The sequence below is a fragment of the Ambystoma mexicanum genome, chromosome 11, assembly GCF_040938575.1.
Source record: "Ambystoma mexicanum isolate Mex_15411 chromosome 11, UKY_AmexF1_1, whole genome shotgun sequence".
In the NCBI taxonomy this organism is placed as follows: Eukaryota; Metazoa; Chordata; class Amphibia; order Caudata; family Ambystomatidae; genus Ambystoma; species Ambystoma mexicanum.
Genome location: NC_090934.1, coordinates 98,440,012 through 98,458,768, shown reverse-complemented (window position 1 = coordinate 98,458,768; position 18,757 = coordinate 98,440,012).

Below are 18,757 nucleotides of genomic sequence, written 5' to 3'. Positions count from 1 at the left end.
GTTCCCCTCCCACTCCCTTTATGATCGCTCGCACTCGGTACTCACGTGCCCGTCTTGAACCGATAGTCTCCGAAACTGGGTCCGTCCAGGCGGTGTGGCCTTCCTGCTCAACGGTCAGCCCCGGCTCCGGCGAGCGGTACTCAAAGGGGATTTTTCAACCGGGATCCCGTACCCCCTTTAGTTTGAGTGCGCACTTCTAAGCGTACCGGTCGCCGGTGGCGGGTAGCTTTCCGGAGCCGGCTCACCGTGCGTTTCCCTTTTTGACCGGAGATTCTCGTGCCAAAAGGGGGTCGTTAAAAATGAGTTGGGAAAAACGATTTGGAGATATCACGCTATCGGGGTCACCACTGAAAGGAAGCGCCCCCAATTTCAGCACGATCCTCCCCGCAATGAGAGACAATAAAGGACTCTCCCGTAATGGGAATAAGGCCAAGACAGAGTGCGGGTGAGCTTAAGTGGGAGTTTATCCAAAGAATATGGCATGCAAAGAACTCTGCAACCTCCGAGAGCGCTCTGTCTGACAATCGCAAAGACAGGCGTATTTCTAATACAAAAAACGTCATCAGAACCTACACACTATAGGGGGCACAAGTTAATTGGGATTGGGTGGCGTCGACTAACTATAGGTGTTGCTGCAGTGTGGTTGGTCTCGGCGAGAGGACGTCACTGGTCAGCCTCGTGGGTTGGGTTGGGCCTGGCAGGCCGGCTTGAGGTCATCTGGGCGGTGTTGGTGAGCTGGGGCAGCCTGTGACAAAGATGAATACCTTCCCTGACTCCTTTGCCCTAGGTCATTCACATTGCAGTTACTTAAGAAACGACAGTTTAACTTCTACAGTAAATCCTTTCTTTGGTTATCTTACAAATAGATACAACACGTGAGGAATGCACCCTGTGAGGGGTCTGGTGGGCGTCTGTCGGGGTGAGATTTACCTGTGTCCTTGTGACCGGTATTTTAGGTCGAGGGGCTGGGCTCCGGGGCCTGGGACGGGTGGTACATGCCTGTCTGCTGCGTTAGAAGTAATTATAAATGGTCCACTTTGTCTTGTCCCAGTGTCGGGGGTCGCCCATGCACGGGGCCATACTTAGGGTGATCTGGGGGGACTGGGGGATTTACGAGAGGGTGCTGGTAGATCTGTGGATTCAATGGTGGTTTTTATTACCATGCTGTAAATAACGCAGGTGGCGGGCTGTGGCCTTGGATGCTGTAACGGGGCCTACAAATCTCTGAAGCGGCTCCAGCTTGGTTGGGGGAGGTGAGGGAGCGCGATACAGGCCTTAGCTTTCGTGTCTGGCAGGCTTCACAGGGTGGGAGGGAGAATGGCCTTGCACATATTCACAAAGGTATTTTCCTCATGTGTTGTCGACTTTTGGGTGCAGGCTTTTATAATGCCAGCCTCATTCTAGTTTACTTGAACACACATATATTTCAATTTCATTATACATCTCTTTGTTAACTGATTCAAAGTACCTTTTCATGGTATTGCATTCTATCCACTACAATATTTGTCTATCTATACATATATATTTCTGGCATTAAACGAGGTAGCACTAGGTTGTGGACCGCAGAGAATGGTGCTTGCCGCTGCGGGTGGCTAAGAGGACATATATGGGTTAAGGTTTTGTACACAAAACTTAAAAAACATTCTTACATATATGGGTTACACGTGTCATTGTATACTTATGTACATCTGTGCTCTAGCAGCATTAGTCTAGTCATGGTACAAAGTCATTTAAACGTTGCATTTTTATGGTTAATTCGCATTTGCAGGTTCTGTTTAAGAGAATTAGTTCTTTGACACTGATGCTTGTGCAGTTTTTCCCCCGGCGCCCCGTCCTTGCTGATCAGGTCGCGCGGGGCGCAGTATTACATTGTGGACTAGAAATTGCTACAGTGTTAATGTTGTATGCTCGCGCTTATCCGACTTTCTCATGGGAACGCGCTCGCAGCGGATCTGCCATGGTGCTGCGGCAGCAGGGATGCTTGAAAGCCCTCCAACTGTGGGGGCCGCGCTACAGTGCGCTAAACTCACGCCATCTTTGTCAACCAAGATGGCTTCTAGGCCTGACTAAACTTTAGTATATGCGAACATTGGATGTGTAAGGGCGATGTCATCGGGGGGCGAACCCTCCTCCACCTGGGCCCGGGTGGCGTGAGGGGGCGCCCAACGAGCCATGGTCCTCACCTGGGGAGAATGATGTAGGTGAGGGGGGCCTTCAAGGCCTGTCCTCCCCTACAGTATGCAAGGTAACCCGATGCCTCCCTCCCACACCGATCTCTGGAGCGTGTCAAGGGAAATCCTGGATTGTTTCCCTCCCCAAAGCAATGTGCGCAGATTCTTGTCGATGAGTGCGAAGGTTTCCCGGGGGATGGGGAACAGGGCGTTCTGGAGGACATACAACAGTCTGGGGAGGGTCATCATTTTGAATAGTGCGGCCCGGCCCATTAGGGACAGGGGGAGAGATTGCCAGTGGGGGATGTCTCTAATGAACCGCTCTATTACCGGTTGTATATTAAGTCGGGGGAACCCATCGAGCGCCGGGTCAAGCCGTATACCCAGGTATTTGAATTCCCTGATAGAAACGTGATATGGGCAGGTCTCCGGGATCGCAGGCTCGCCACCCTGAATCGGGAAGAAGATGGTTTTGGCCTCATTAACCTTTAGGCCTGCAAAGGACTGATATTCCCCGAGTATGCGGGAGACCACCGGGCACGAGATACTTGGGTTACTAAGGTATATGAGCAGGTCGTCCGCATAGAGCGAAAGGCGGTCTTCCCCCCCTCCCGGCCAGACGAAACCGTTCCAGTTGGTGTTAGCTCTAAGCTCAATCGCTAGTGGCTCGATGGCCAGGAGGAAGAGGAGTGGAGACAGCGGGCACCCCTGCCTCGTGCCCCGACCCAGGGGGAATGGTTTGGAGGACATGCCGTTCACCCTCACCGTGGCCTCCGGGGATGCATATAACAGTTTTACCCAAGATATAAATGTCTGCCCCAAGTTCATCCTGGCCATGATCTCCCACAAGGCATCCCACCCCACTGAGTCAAATGCCTTTTCAAAGTCCACCGCCAGGAGGGCGAGTGGGGCCGGTATCTCCTTTGCCCTGGATAGCGCCAATTGGACCCTGCGCAAGTTCATTCGAGTCGACTTATTGGGCATAAAACCGCATTGGTCCGGGTGGATTAGGGTCTCAATCACTTGCAGTAGTCTGTTGGCGAGTGTTTTGGCGAGGACCTTCGCTTCGCCATTAATCAGGGATATCGGGCGATAGGAGGCACATTCCTCCGGGGGTTTCTCCGGCTTATGTATGACCACTATGCATGCCTTCCTAAGGTCTGGGGGAAGTGCTCCTAGTTCCCTGCTGCGTAGAAACATGCGGTGCATGTGGGTGGGAAGCATGCTACCAAGGCACTTCCACGTTTCTGTTGGGAACCCATTGGGGCCCGGAGTTTTCCCGGGCTGGAGTTGTGCCAGTGCATCCTGCACCTCGGTGTCAGTAATATCAGTATTCAGGAGATCTGATTGGTGCTGCAGGAGTGTCGGGATTTCGATGTGGTCGAGGTATCGGGAGGGTTCAACTGATGGGTTCCCCGTAGGCGGGGTGTAAAGATTTTTGTAGTAGGTGGCGAATGCCTCGACGATATCTGAATCTTCCGTCAATAGTGTCCCATCCGGAGATCTGATTGCCCTAACGTGTCCCCTGCTCTGCACGCGTCTCTCCAACCAGGCCAGTGTCTTGTTAGCTTTGTCGCCCCTTTCATATATTTGGCTTCGAACTAACTGGTGAGCATTTCGTGCATTGTCTAGGGACAGGTTACTGAGGGCGTCCTGCGCCGTGAGCATCGCCTCCCTTGCTTCTTGGGTGTTCTGTATAAGGGTTTGTCGCTCACACTCCAGGACGCGTGTCTCTGCATCCCTGACCTTCTGGACTTGGCGTTGTTGGTAGGCGGAGACCTTGGAGATAGCCTCCCCTCGTAGGACTGTTTTGTATGCCTCCCAGATCGAGATCGGGCAGTCCACCGAGCCCACATTGTGTTCGAAATATTCCGCTGTCGTCTTCTCTAGCTCTTCTGCAATCTCGGGAAGACGGAGATGGTATGTATTTAGGTGCCAGTTACGGTCTGAGCGGCAGGAAGAGTTCTTGAGGGTCAAGAGAAGCGGGGAGTGGTCCGAAATCCCTCTTGCGAGGAATACAGCATCGAGGAGCCTGTGGGTTATATTGCGAGGGATGAAGGCGTAGTCGATCCTGGAGAATGATTTGTGGACCCCTGAGTAGAAGTAGAACCCTGCCTCGTCGCCATGGAGTGTGCGCCAGGTGTCCACCATTCCTGAGGTTTCCGCAAACGTGGTGAGTGGCGTAAAGATGGGACGTGTTCCAGCTCTCCTATAGGTTCTGTCGATTGTGATGTCCATTACCTCGTTAAAGTCCCCTCCGAGCACCCACACATCCGCCTCCTCTTCCAGGAGTAGGTTCTGTAATTCAGCGAGCAGTTCCTTCGTCAGTGTGGGGGGGGCATAGAGCGCTGCCAGGCCCCATCTCTCACCCCAGATGTCCGCCAGCAACAGCACATAGCGGCCCCGGGGGTCCTGTCCTGATCTTCCTAACATGGAGAGGAACTCTCTTATGGACGAGTATCATTGTGCCCCTCGCCCCTTTCGTGAATCCGGCATGGTAGACCTTCGAGTAGTTGGATCTTTTGAAAAAGATGGTGTTGGTGCCTGTCAGATGTGTTTCATTTAAGAGGGTAATGTCTGGCGAGTGTCGGTTTAGGTACTGGAGTACCAGTCTTCGCTTTATGCTGGAGCCGAGGCCATTGACGTTCCAGGACAGTATCTTCACTTTGTTGGAGTTCATCCTGTCAGCGTGAGACTATTTGTTGGGGTATCTGAGAGGATTAGTGGCCTTTGCATTTTCCCCCCGGGGGCATACGTTGTTTTCTTCTCGGGGTGGGGGTGACCCCCAGCGGCCGCCTCGCATCGGAGTGCCTGAAGACTGGCGGGTGCCTGCGTCTCTGAACCTGGCCCAATGTAGTGTTTGTCTGACTTGCCTGCTTTCATCGGTTTCCAGCTTTCTTGTCTCGTGATTTCGCTTCTTCAAATCCCCAAAACTCCCCCCACCCTGCACTTCCCTTCCAACTGGGAGCACCTGTCGCCCTAACATCGAACTTATAACTTGTTGAACGTAAACTTCGTCGGAATGACCCGAGCTAGGGTGGTGGCTCCTGTGGAGACGCCCTGACTGTGCTTGGAACTGCGGTGTCAAGGTGGTGGTGGCCGCGGTGGTGTAATTTCCATGGTGTCCCTTGATGACCTCAGTACTGTGATGCCCAGGCCTCATCCGTTCTCAGTGGTATTCCTGAGGGGGCGTCTTGGTGTTTCTGTTTCGGGGCCCATCGGAGTAGGAGGCGGCGAGGCCTGCCCGGGCCCGGGTTTGCGAGCGGGCGGCCCAGAAGGCAAGCGCCGAGTCGCCGGCCCATTAAGGATCTGTGTTTCGAGCCAGTCCCATGCTTCTTTGGGGCTGTGGAGTAGGTGTGTCGTTCCCTCGTGGTGGACTTTGAGCAACGCTGGGAAGAAGAGGGCGAACTTAATTGATAGAGAGTGAAGCTTTTTTTTAACCGAGTCAAACGACTGGCGGGCTCGCTGAACCTCCTTAGTGTAGTCCGGGTAGAGTCCTACTTTATAGCCGTTGTATGTGATTGGGCCGGAGGCCCGTGCCATCTGGAGGATGGCGTCTCGGTAGTTCAGGAGGCGTGCAATTATAGTTCTGGGGGGGCTCCTGGGGTAGGTCGCCCTGTGGGTACCCTATGTGCTCTTTCGATAGAGAAGAATTTCGACAGTTTCTTGGGAGCAAAGATGTGGGTCAGCCAGTCTTCTAGGAAAAGTTCGACACTGGGGCCCTCCTCTTTCTCCGGGATCCCAAGAATCCTGAGGTTATTGCGTCGTGCCCTGCCCTCACTGTCTTTAGCTCGGTATTCTAGTTGGTTAACCTTCTGGGCAATTATGGCGAGTTGTTGTTCCAACTGGCGGACATTATCTTCTGTGTCCGACACTCTTTGCTCCGCTTCTCCTACTCTGGACGGTAGATTGCGGAGATCCTGACGTAGGAGAGATACTTCCGTGCAGACTCTGCCAATTTTGAGTTCCAGCGATGTTCTCGAGTCCCCAATTGCCTTCATTAAGTCTCTCAGGGAGAGTTGGGGATCCTGAGCTGCTTCCCCACCATCCGCTTCCACTGGGGATTGCATTTCCAGGCGGGGGGGCTTCCACGGTATAGAGGTCCATTTTGCTTTGTAGGGTATGCCTCTTAGCCTTATCTTTGCCCATGGCGGAGTCGGGTATTTGTGTGAGGCGGCAAGTCCGGATGGGACGTATTGGTGCCCCCAGAGGGTTGTTGTAAAGTCTGAATTGGGGTGGATTTGTCGGGCGACGATCCTTCACTATTGTGTCCCTGTTCAGGTGTGCCGGCGGGATTGCTTGGCCGCTGGAAGCAGACCCCTGCTATGGTTGGTCCGTTGTGTCTATTGAAGGGTCGCGGGCCCACAGAGATGGCATCTGCATATACGCCCACCCAGAGCCCGTATAATGTTCAGTTCATGAGTGGCGTGTGGAAGGCGATAGCTGCGGCTCTCCGCTGTGCGCGCCACCTTGTGCTGCCCCTGGAGGCCGTTAATTGTGTCGATTGAGGGGCAGATCCCTTTGTCGTTGGCGGTTCCAAGGGTCCCTGGTCGGGGTTGGTCCGGTGAATTTCGGGGGTTTGCCCCAATGCATGGTCTCACACCGGGCTGCCCGCCCCCAGTGGGGTATCTGCCCCGCTTCTTGTGCTTGTGAAGTCGTGGCCTTTACATCAGGAGGCCTCCGTCCCTCCCAGGGTCACTGCCCCCAGTTGTCAACTTATTGCCAGTTCCCTGGACCCCAGATCGTTTGTGGAGGGTGCTGCGGACGATGTCACCAGTTCTGGGTGCTAATGGTGATGGGGGAGGAGAGCGTCCCCAGTCCCCTCAGCTCCGTGCCCCCCACAGGTGGACCTCTGAATTCACTTTTGGGCGGGGGTGAGGCGTCTCCTTAATGCGGGTCGGTATCCTGTCGACCGCAGGGTGAGGGAGGGCAGGGGGGGGGTTTGCCCTTACCTCGTTAATGCTGATGGGGGAGCGCAACACCGCGTTACCGGTTCCCATGTCGCGGCTCAACCCCAGGCGTTGCAGTCCCGCAGATTGAGGGAGAGGGGGGTGGGGGCAGAAAGGCGTTCTGCTCGCCTCTGTTTACGCCGCCGGGTCTGGTAGCACAGCGTAGAGATCCCCTGCTGTCCGTGTGGTGCCGGTGTCCAAGGTCGTCGCGGCTTCAGCGCCGAGCGTCGGCCGTGCCCGCGGTTCGGGCACTCCGACGGCCGTCTCACGCAGGGGGCTCAGCAGGGTGGAGGGGCCTCGGGCGGCAGTCAGGAGGAACCGGAGCGATGCCTCGGGCCGGCGTCCTCGGCCCGTCCCCGGCTCGTCCGCTCCCCGAGGGCCTCAGTGGCTGCCGCAGCTCATGGGGGGAGGGGCGAAGGAGCCGCAGTTAACCGCCCAGCAATGGCGGCGAGTCTCGCGTCGGCGGGCACAGGGACGCTTCTCACGCGTCCCGGTCCGATTCTGCTCGGGGTTGCAGCAGGCAGTGCCTGGATGGGTCCGCCACTGTTGTGCTGCTTCAGGAGGTCGGGCGAATTCCCAGAGCGGAATAATGAAGGATATTTAATCGCGGCCACCGGGAGCCGACGCGATTAGTTCTTCATGCGCGGCTCGCGCATGCGCAGTCCCCTCATCATCACTCTTGAACTCCAATAATTGGAAGGGGACGGCGGGTGCGATCCAAATGAGCACACCGCTGGCGTATGCTGAAAATGGCGAACCATACAGTTTGCTGCACTATTTTCTGGCTATCGTAGCTTGTTTACCAGTCATGAGGTGCGTTTCCTGCAATAGCGCAACCTGTATCCCCTTCCTGATTAAATATGCATGCACTCGCAGTCTCTTAATGTAATTATTAAACCCTATTACGCTCCAGGTGACTATTCCCAGATCGTTAGTCTTTGTCATAACAATTTACACAAGGTCCCACCTAATCGCACCACCCCACCACCTTATCCTCCCCGTCTCCTCCCTGTGAAAAATCAGAGGGTGTTTCACTGCCTAGACTCCGGAGATCCCTTAGGCAGGTGGCCAAGGCATGGCCATCGCCTTTGGATCCAGACCCTGGGAGTGGACAAGTGCCGGAGTGGGGGAGGAACGCCTGATGGCGAGACATGGCATCCCCCCTTTCCAAGTACCCCTGTCCCATCCAATTTTATGGGATATTCCAACTTCCCAGATCCCATCTCCCCTTTCCTAAATAAACAATAAGCTGAGGAAGAGGAGGTCTGAGGCTAAAAGGAGTGCCACCCATGTAATACATTGGACATGTCCCACTAATAAAATCAGGCTGGGTCAGGCACTTGATCTTAATTACATACACCTGGTACCTATTAGCTCTCCCCAAATGGTTAAAAGGTGGAACACTGAGACACACTCTGAGCAAGGCGATGCACGAGAAGGAGCAGTTTTTCCAGGGCGACGGTGAACTAGGCGGAGCAGAGCGACAGACCGAGGGACGGAACTGAGGTACGGAGAAACCTTGTACACCCTGGCGAGAGATTGTTACATCTGAAGAGCCTTGAAGGGTGCGCAAGGAAGCCCAGCTTGAGAGAAGAGACAAACCTCTTTTGTGTTTCAAGGATACCAGCGACCTTCCAAGGTGAACGGCAGAGTTGGGCAGGTGCAGCAGCAGTTGTGGTATCAGCCTTGACTTCAGGATCGAATCTGAGAAAGACGAAAATAAATTGACACAGCCGGTGAGTTGATGAATGCAATGAAAGTCCGTTCTGTGTTAAATGAAACTTGATGGCAACAGTATTTGCGAAGGAAGATTGCACCTGTGCCGATAAAATGCGAGAGAAAGCAAAGCATTGTAAAGAACACTTTCTTTTGAACACTGATTTTCCTTTTTGCATTACACATTCCCTTTACACATTTATTGTATTCGAAAGAGGGCAGGCATTAGGTTTACTCGTGTAGGCCATTTTATTTTGACTAAGGACTGACTAGGATTCTATTTTCTTTTTGTTTGATGGTCGAGAAAACTCCCATCTTAGTTATAGGCCAACCCATTTTAAACCATCAATAAAGGTTTTGAGACTTGCAGCTCTTGTGTCAGTGTTTACTTGTGATACCATGCCTCCCTCACATCCCTTAAGCTGCCCCCCCACCGATAGGAGCCACGCGGTATCCCAACCACCACCCCTACGAAGCTTAGCACTGCTATCTGCCACCCAGGCAAGAGGGCTGAATATACAAAAGTAACCTATGCCTACGCCTCACTTGCCAATGTCGCCTTGATCACAATTCAACCTGCCAATTAACAATCCCCCCCAACAAAAGGTGTTGCAAACACCCCCCTCCCCCACCCACTCCAAAGAACTATGGAGGTAAATCAACAACTTCCCCCCAGTCCAAACAACAGCCCAGCAGCAGCTCACCTGCTCTGGCACAGCTGCCTCTCCTGTACCCGCCTCCCCATCTCCGGATAACATGCAGCAGCTTGATGCTGTAAAACTGGCATCTTAAATTACACCAGAGGTGTGTGGCAGTTGCCCGCAGTAGCATCTGCCCTATGTCCCAGGGGCCCAGTTCCACATGCCCCGCATTCCCTTTTCATGTCCCTCACACCTTTTCATCTAGGATGCAGGGGGGAGAACTGGGAGACGGCAGCCTTGACATGTTCCAGCACCGCCAATCTATGGCTTGTTATTTTCCCTGCTCGGGAACTGTGGTATCTCTTGCGCATCCATCCAGGATTGTTCCTCCACCGTGATGTCGAAGAAATGCGACATTCCGTTATGTAGGACCTTCACTTTGGCTGGATAGATCAACATGTATCGTAGATTTGCCTGCCGTAATCATTCTTTGGTTGGCACAAACTTCGCTCTGCGCCGTTGGACTAAAGCAGTATAATCAGGGTATATTGCCACATTTAAAGATCCTCTGGTAATAGTTCCCCACTTCCCTGGAAAAGGGCACAATCCTTTCTCTATCTTTATAGTACATAAACTTTGCTATCAGCGGTCTCGGCGGGTTCCTCTCCAGTGATCTACATGCTCTTTCGACAGTAAATCCTTGTGTCAATGTGCCTGGGCCCAACCCCTGCAGGAGCATGTTTGTGTAGTCAAGGTGGATTTGGAGCATTCCAGTATTGCAAACAATGAATGCTCAACTGACAATGTTATTGAGCATCCCATCACAATAGTGGAACTTTTTTCGATGGCGAATGCTGCAGCAGCAAGTGCTTGTTCGTAAGCGAACTGTTCCTGCATGACAGCATCAAGTGTGCCACTGTAATAGGCCAAAGGCTTGTGCCCCATGGAGCTTTTTTGTGTCAGTACTGCGGTCATGAGAGTGCCATTTGAGTGCAAAAACAGGTAAAACTCTTGGGTATGATCTGGGGTCGCTAGAACTGGGGCTGTTGAGATTACCTCTTTTAAGTCATTGAAGGCAGTCATCATGTCTGCTGTCCCTTAGATAATCGTCCCTTCTTTTTGTGCCCCCTTGGGGCCTTGAAGGAGTGGCCTTGTGTAGGCCACGTAGTCTAAAATCCACAGGCGGGAATAATTGCAGAGTCCCAAAAATGTTTGCATTTCTTTTCCTGCATTTGGTTTGGGAGTTGCATGCACTGTGGCAGCTCTGTCAGGTATTATCCTTTTGCCATCTTTGGAGATGAACTGCCCCAGATAGAGCACTTCTGGTAAACAGTACTGGAGTTTGCTTTTATTTACCTTGTATCCTTTCTGAGCCAGCAACTGGAGTAAGGCAATGTAGTCCCTGAGACAACCGTGCTCGCTGTCACTGCAGACCAGTAGGTCATCTATTTTATTTATTTATTTAATTATTTATTGCATTTTTATAGCGCACATACATCCCAAGGGCATTGCAGCGCTGTTACTTGTGGCATGCTTAGTTACAAAATTCAAATGGGGTACAATACAGTTGCCAATGCATTTGGCATAGCATACTCAAGCGGAACATTGTACAGAGTGCATACTTTATGACAACATCCATATATACAAGAATTAGTGCAATTTTTCAAAACATTGCGTCTGGGCAGGACTTAGGTGAAGAGCACTGTTTTTATGGCTTTACGGAATGCTAAGTGGGAGGTTTCTCCTCGTAGGGGTGGTGGTAGTGCGTTCCATTGCAGAGCTGAAAGGTAAGTATTGAATGATCGTGCTGGTCACCTGAATTTTGCCAGGGTCTTCGTGTAGGATTCTGTTAAAAATACTGGGTCTTTCACAGTACCCCTCCCAGGATAAATGCTGTAAGATAGTGTGATTCTTGGGCAAGTGGCACTGAGAAAAATGCATTTTTCAGGTCCACTACAGTGAAATGGGTAGCCTGTATAGAGGCCGGGTAAGGAACGAGAAGAAACTCCTTCTGCACAATATCACTATGGGGGCTGGAAGTCCTGAATCATTCTCCAACTACCCCCCATGGCTTTCTTGGTCGGATAGATAGCGGTGTTGCATGGTGATGCGAAGGACCCTATAATTCCCTGTTGCAACAGGGCTGTAATGTATCTTGAATCCCATCTTCTGCTGCTCTGGACAATTGATACTGTTTTACCCTTGGTAACACTGCGTCTGGTTTGAGTGTTATTCTTATTGGGGTCACTTCTTTTAGCACCCCCACATCATGTGGATTTGTAGTCCATAAGTGTGGCGGAACCCGCTGTAGATCCACTTCACAGAATGGGGGAGGAATACTGACAATTGCCTTAAGGGGGCTCTGTACCTTTTGATATTGCACCATAATGTCACAGGGTATACAAATCTCCAATACTATTTCTCCATCATCATTTGCATCCTCAAACAAGTCCTCATCTGTCAGTTCTCTCAAAGGTATATTGGGGTCAATACATAACACTGTGGACCATTGGCACCCATGGATATCTGTTCCCCGGACCACAATTCTCTTTGCAGACACCTGTAACCCCTCCAAGTCTAAGGATAGATAATACCAGCAACCCCCTTAGGCAGTGCTACAGGTTGGAAAACAAAATCAGTACACTCCACTCTTTCCTGATAATCTGGGGCACTGCTCTGGCAAGCACTCTAATGCCGTAAATGAACATAGCTGGGTTCACAGGTATCCCTCTTACTACCATCTTATTAGCCACTGCATGTATCACCAGCATGGCCCGGAGGAAGCACACACAATTCCTCTGTCTGTAAATTATGTTGTCATGTTTAGTTTGCTGAGCAAGTCTCGACCCAGTAAGTTGACAGGGGAGCTGTGGTAGTAGAGGAGTGGTGCTCGAACAATTTTCCCTCCAATTTTGACATCTACATCTTCTGTATAAGGAACCATTACTACAGCCCCAGTCTTACTATCTGTTTCAACACCACGCTTTTTATAAGCCAGGAAGGGTACTCATGAATCTTTGGGTTTTATCAGGATGTTTGAAGAGTAGAGAGACGTCCCCCCGGGAGTCCAGAGACAGTGAGTAGTACTCTGTGCACCCAGGGGGCCACCCCCTGGGAAACCCTCATGGGGAAGAAAACCCAGAATCAGACAGGTTCCGATTGTGTAGAACGGCAGTCCGCAGGATCAATGAAGACGTAGAATGGTAAGCTTGCTGTTCACTTGACGACTGGATGTGGAGCACGAACAATCCAAGGTAAGTTGCTGGGAAGAAACCCAATAATACCAGGAGAAGGAAAACGGACACTCGAGAGACGAGATTCCAGAGGAAGAAGAGGAGAAAGAAACAAAGTGACAGCAGAAGGAGAGGAGCCGAGGGTGAGAGAGGCCGACGGCGGAAGGAGGAAAGGAGCAGAGAGATGTAAGTGAAACAGAAACGGAGAACACAGGAGTGGCAGAAGCCGAAGCGGAGTAAAAGATGCCGAGCGGGGCTAGGAGTAGCTAGCACGGCAAGCCGTGTGGAAAAAGAAACAGCGAGCGGCCAGGGAAGGCAGACGCTGAGCAGAGAAAAGGCGCTGCGAGCAGCTAGCACGGCAAAAGCCAAGCGGGGAAACAGAAACAGCGAACGGCCAAGGTTGGCAGACGCTGTGAGGAGAAAGGTGCTGCGAGCAGCTAGCACGGCAAGCCGAGCGGGGGAAAAGCGCCGCAAGGCCAGGGGCGGCAGAAGCCGACTTGAAGAAAATAAAATGAGATACAAGTGAAAGGACTGCTGTAAAGCACAGAACCACGGGATAGGGAGCAGTGCATACACGGGAACGAGTAGCAACGCAGAGTGTGTTAGTGATTCTGTGTATAAGTAGGAGTGATCAGGTGGAACTGAGTATGAAAACTAGACCTGCACTGTTAGGTAGTAGAAACGTGATCCAACAGGCGCCATCTTGCATTCCACTGTGTGCGCCGATGATGGTGAATCTTCCAGTGTTTCCAAAGACTTCTAGGGGTTTTCCTAACAGTATGCCCTTCCCGTGGGGTGGAAGGTCCGGGTTTCCACGGTTGAGACCTGTGGAATCGGCGCACCAATGTAGGTGCATGAACTGCAGAAGCTGGTTCACAAGTCCTGTCAGATGGTCCATAACCTTTCCAATCTATGAGATATTGAAGAATTCCCCGATAGTATCTGGAGTCCGCTATGGCCGATACTTCATATTCTTGTCCTTCCGAGGAGTCAATAGGCAATGGTTTGTTTCTTTCTTGTCTTTGGAACCTGTCTGAAACATTGGCCTTTAGCTGAGAGACGTGGAAGACATTATGTATCCTAGACCAAGAAGGAGGTAACTGAAGGCGATAGGCCACCTTTCCTACAGCTCCGGAAACCGTAAATGGACCAAAAAATTTGGGGGACAGTTTAGTAGGTATCAGTCTTTTTGGTAGGTATCGAGAGGACAACCATACCAAACCCCCTTGATGGTAAGTAGGTTCTTGGGATCTTCGCTTGTCTGCCTGTTTTTTAGTCTTTTCTTGTGTTTCCTTGAGAGCTGTACGAGCCAGGGCATGTCCAGACTGAATGTTGGCCACCAATTCTTCTACTGCAGGAGAGTTGGTAATTCTGGGAGGAGTATTAGGGATTATTACAGGCTGATATCCGTAGGTACAGTAGAAAGGAGACATTTTGGTAGCAGAATGTTGAGAATTATTGTATGCTATTTCCGCATAGGGAAGGAAGTCGTCCCAGTTGTCTTGGGTAGCCGAAATAAAGCATCTAAGGTATTGTTCCAAAGACTGGTTCAGCCTCTCTGTCTGACCGTTAGATTGTGGATGATATCCCGAGGTCAGATCTCGTTGTATTCCTAAGGACTGGCATAGATTTTTCCAGAATGTCGATATATATTGTGGTCCCCTATCGGAGATGATGTTTTTGGGGAGTCCATGCAATCGGAATATTGTCCGTAAGAAACAGGATGCCATCTGAGCTGCTGTTGGGAGTTTTTTCATGGGTATAAAGTGTGCCATCTTGGTCATTGAATCCACCGTCACCATTATAGTGGTATTATTATTTGAAGGTGGTAGGTCTACAATAAAATCTGTAGACATTTTTTCCCAAGGTTGGTCGGGTAGAACGGGTTGGACCAGTTTTCCTACTGGGAGCCTCCTTGGTGTCTTTTCTTGCAGACATATGACACACGACGAAACGTAGTCTTTAATGTCTGCAGATAAGGTGGGCCACCAAAAATGACGGCTGATCAGTTCTTGAGTGTTGGCTATTCCTCTGTGACCTGCTACTTTGTGATCGTGGCACATGTGTAATACTTGCTGTCTTAGGTTTTCTGTAGGCACAAACAGACTAGTGCCATAGTAATATAGACCATCTTCTTCCTGAAGCTGGTAGTTCTGGATATCACTATCTTTTATGTCTTTTATTTGACTACGGACATCTTGGAGAAATGAAGAGACTACAAAAACAAAAGTAGTATGCGGAAATATCTTCTCCTTAACGGTACAGTCTTCTGTTTGTAGACTGCGAGACAAGGCATCCGCCATTTGGTTACAGGTGCCAGGAATGTGGGTGATCTGAAAGTCAAAAGAAGAGAAGAAATATGCCCATCGGGCTTGTCGGCTGTTTTGGCACTCGAAATTCTGAAGGACTTTAAGGTTCCTGTGGTCGGTTCTGATTGTTACGGGATGTCTTGCTCCTACTAGAAGATGTCTCCATTCTTGGCATGCCTTCTTAATGGCGAGTAATTCCTTTTCCAGAACCGTGTAGTTTTGTTCCGAGGAAGTCAAGGTTTTCGACATATAGGCAATGGGATGCTCTTTGCCGCTAAGAGAAGTCTGTTTCAAGACTGCTCCTATAGCCGAATGAGAAGCATCAGTCTCTAGAAGGAATGGGTTGGTTTGGTCCGGCAGTCTGAGGATGGGAGCAGATGAAAAGGCAGACTTAAGTTCGTCGAAGGCTTGTTGTGTCTCCATAGACCACACATATTTCCTTCCTTTCTGTAGAAGTGTAGTCAATGGTTTGATGACTTTGGAGAAGTTGGGTATAAATTTCCTGTAGAAATTCGCAAAGCCAACAAACCTTTGGATTTCTTTGACTCCTTGTGGAGCCTTCCAATGCAAAATGGCTTGTACCTTGTGGGGGTCCATGGAAGCCCCTTCTTTGGAAAGAATAAAGCCCAAATAAGGAATCTTTTCTTGATGAAACGAGCATTTCTCTAATTTGGCGAAAAGGTGATTGTCTTGTAGGCGATGTAGTACCTCTGAAACATGAGAAATGTGCTCCTGTAGATTGGTAGAAAAGATCAATATATCGTCAAGATATACGATCAGTGAATGAAGTAATAAATCCGAAAACAGGTGGTCAACGAATCTTTGGAAAACTGATGGAGCATTGGCCAGGCCGAAAGGCATAACGTGATATTCGTAATGCCCAAAAGGGGTACGGAATGCCGTCTTCCACTCGTCTCCGCTTTTGATCCGAATCAAATGATAAGCGCCTCTCAGGTCCAGTTTGGTGAAAATGTAGGCACCCCTTACCGCTTCTAAAATATCTTGAATCAAAGGCAAAGGATATCGATCCTTGTAGGTGACCCTATTTAACCCCCGATAATCAATGCACGGTCTCAACTCCTTGCAGTCTTTTTTCGGGATGAAAAACAAGGATGCTCCAGCTGGACTTTTTGATTCAGTGATAAGTCCGTTGCGTAGGTTTGTCTGTAGATATTCCTTCAGGGCTTCCTTTTCAGGATTAGATAGGGTGTACATCCTTCCAAATGGGATCTGCGCGTCTGGCAGGAGATCTATACTGCAATCGTCTCTCCGGTGCGGTGGCAGTTCCTTGAATTCCTCATTAGAGAATACTTTGCTGTACTTGTGGTAACATTCCGGTAACAATTTCAGATTTAGCACTACTGCATTAGAGTTCTGAGAGATTACAGGTGCATTGGAGGTGTGTATACCAGTCGTCCCGTTATGCTGACATGTGGAGATACAGTATTCTGATCCCAGAAACATGGTTCCAGCTTTCCAATTGATATAGGGATTGTGTTTAGCCAACCAAGGTATTCCCAGGATTACCGGGTAGTGAGCTGCCTTAATGAGATCAAAGATCACTTCCTCTTCATGGGAAGATATCCTCATTGTGAGGACGGAGGTATTGGCTCGTATGGGTCCAGAGGATAAGGATTCTCCATCTACTCCTTCGACTGGGATAGGTAGTTCTTTAGCCATATGGGGTATCTTGTTCTTGTAAGCCCATTCGGTATCCATAAAAAGACCCGCTGCTCCGCAATCTACAAGAGCTGGAACGTTTTCGAGGAAAACATCATTGAATCGGAGTGTTACCGGTAAAACCACCATTTGAGTAGAATTAGCCACTTCGTTGAGGGAACTCGGAGTTCCATGCCCATTCATGGTTCCCTTTATGAACGGGTGAAGGCGTTTCCCGAACGGCGGGGAGGGACTAGCTTACAGTCCTTCAAAACATGCTTGTCCGAACCACAATACATACAGAGACCCAGAGAGCGTCTTCTGTTTCTCTCTTCTGAGGTAAGAGGACCTCTAGTGATTCCTATTTGCATAGGTCCTTCCTCATGGGTTCGTGAGGTCTTGGTAAATTCGCTTCGTACAGTTGGAGGAGGTCCTTTGGCTTTTCCCTTCTTCCTTTCTAAGTTCCTTTCTTGGATTCTATAATCCATCTGTAGAACGAGTGTAATCATCTCTGCAAGGTTATGCGGGCGTGGTACCCGAGATAGTTCGTCCTTTAAGTCTTCGTTTACGTTTCTCCTAAAAATAGTAATGAGAGCGTCATCTGCCCAGGCCGTTTCATGTGCCAGTTGCTTGAACTGTGTGATGTAAGCCAGAATTTCCATTGTTCCTTGTTTCAGGTCTAAGAGGTTTTCTTTGCAGAGACCACTAATTCTCTGCATCCAAACATGGCTTGTATGCTATTGGTGAATCCGGCTAGGGAGTCCACGAGTTGATTGTTAGTGGTCACCAGGGGAGTGGCCCAAGCCAGAGCACTCCCTGATAGGTTGGATATCATGAAGCTGACCTTGGATCCGTCGTTAGGAAAAAAGGCCGGTTTCAATGTAAATTGTACTGTACAAGAGTCAATGAATTCTTTTAGCTTTTTGGGATTGCCATCATATTTCCCCATAGGGAGGGGTCCTGGAGGCAGTTTGATTCTTGAGTGTACTACTTGGCGAAGCATGGTGTTTTCATTTCGCAGGGTTTGCATTTCGGTATTGAGAGTTTGTACAGCTGCTACGAGCTGCTGTATCTGTTGCTCCATGGCGTTGCTATCTTCTCTTACTATCTGTTTCAACACCATGCTTTTTATAAGCCAGGAAGGGTACTCACGAATCTTTGGGTTTTATCAGGATGTTTGAAGAGTAGAGAGACGTCCCCCCGGGAGTCCAGAGACAGTGAGTAGTACTCTGTGCACCCAGGGGGCCACCCCCTGGGAAACCCTCGTGGGGAAGAAAACCCAGAATCAGACAGGTTCCGATTGTGTAGAACGGCAGTCCGCAGGATCAATGAAGACGTAGAATGGTAAGCTTGCTGTTCACTTGACGACTGGATGTGGAGCACGAACAATCCAAGGTAAGTTGCTGGGAAGAAACCCAATAATACCAGGAGAAGGAAAACGGACACTCGAGAGACGAGATTCCAGAGGAAGAAGAGGAGAAAGAAACAAAGTGACAGCAGAAGGAGAGGAGCTGAGGGTGAGAGAGGCCGACGGCGGAAGGAGGAAAGGAGCAGAGAGATGTAAGTGAAACAGAAACGGAGAACACAGGAGTGGCAGAAGCCAAAGCGGAGTAAAAGATGCCGAGCGGGGCTAGGAGTAGCTAGCACGGCAAGCCGTGTGGAAAAAGAAACAGCGAGCGGCCAGGGAAGGCAGACGCTGAGCGGAGAAAAGGCGCTGCGAGCAGCTAGCACGGCAAAAGCCAAGCGGGGAAACAAAAACAGCGAACGGCCAAGGTTGGCAGTCGCTGTGAGGAGAAAGGTGCTGCGAGCAGCTAGCACGGCAAGCCGAGCGGGGGAAAAGCGCAGCAAGGCCAGGGGCGGCAGAAGCCGACTTGAAGAAAATAAAATGAGATACAAGTGAAAGGACTGCTGTAAAGCACAGAACCACGGGATAGGGAGCAGTGCATACACGGGAACGAGTAGCAACGCAGAGTGTGTTAGTGATTCTGTGTATAAGTAGGAGTGATCAGGTGGAACTGAGTATGAAAACTAGACCTGCACTGTTAGGTAGTAGAAACGTGATCCAACAGGCGCCATCTT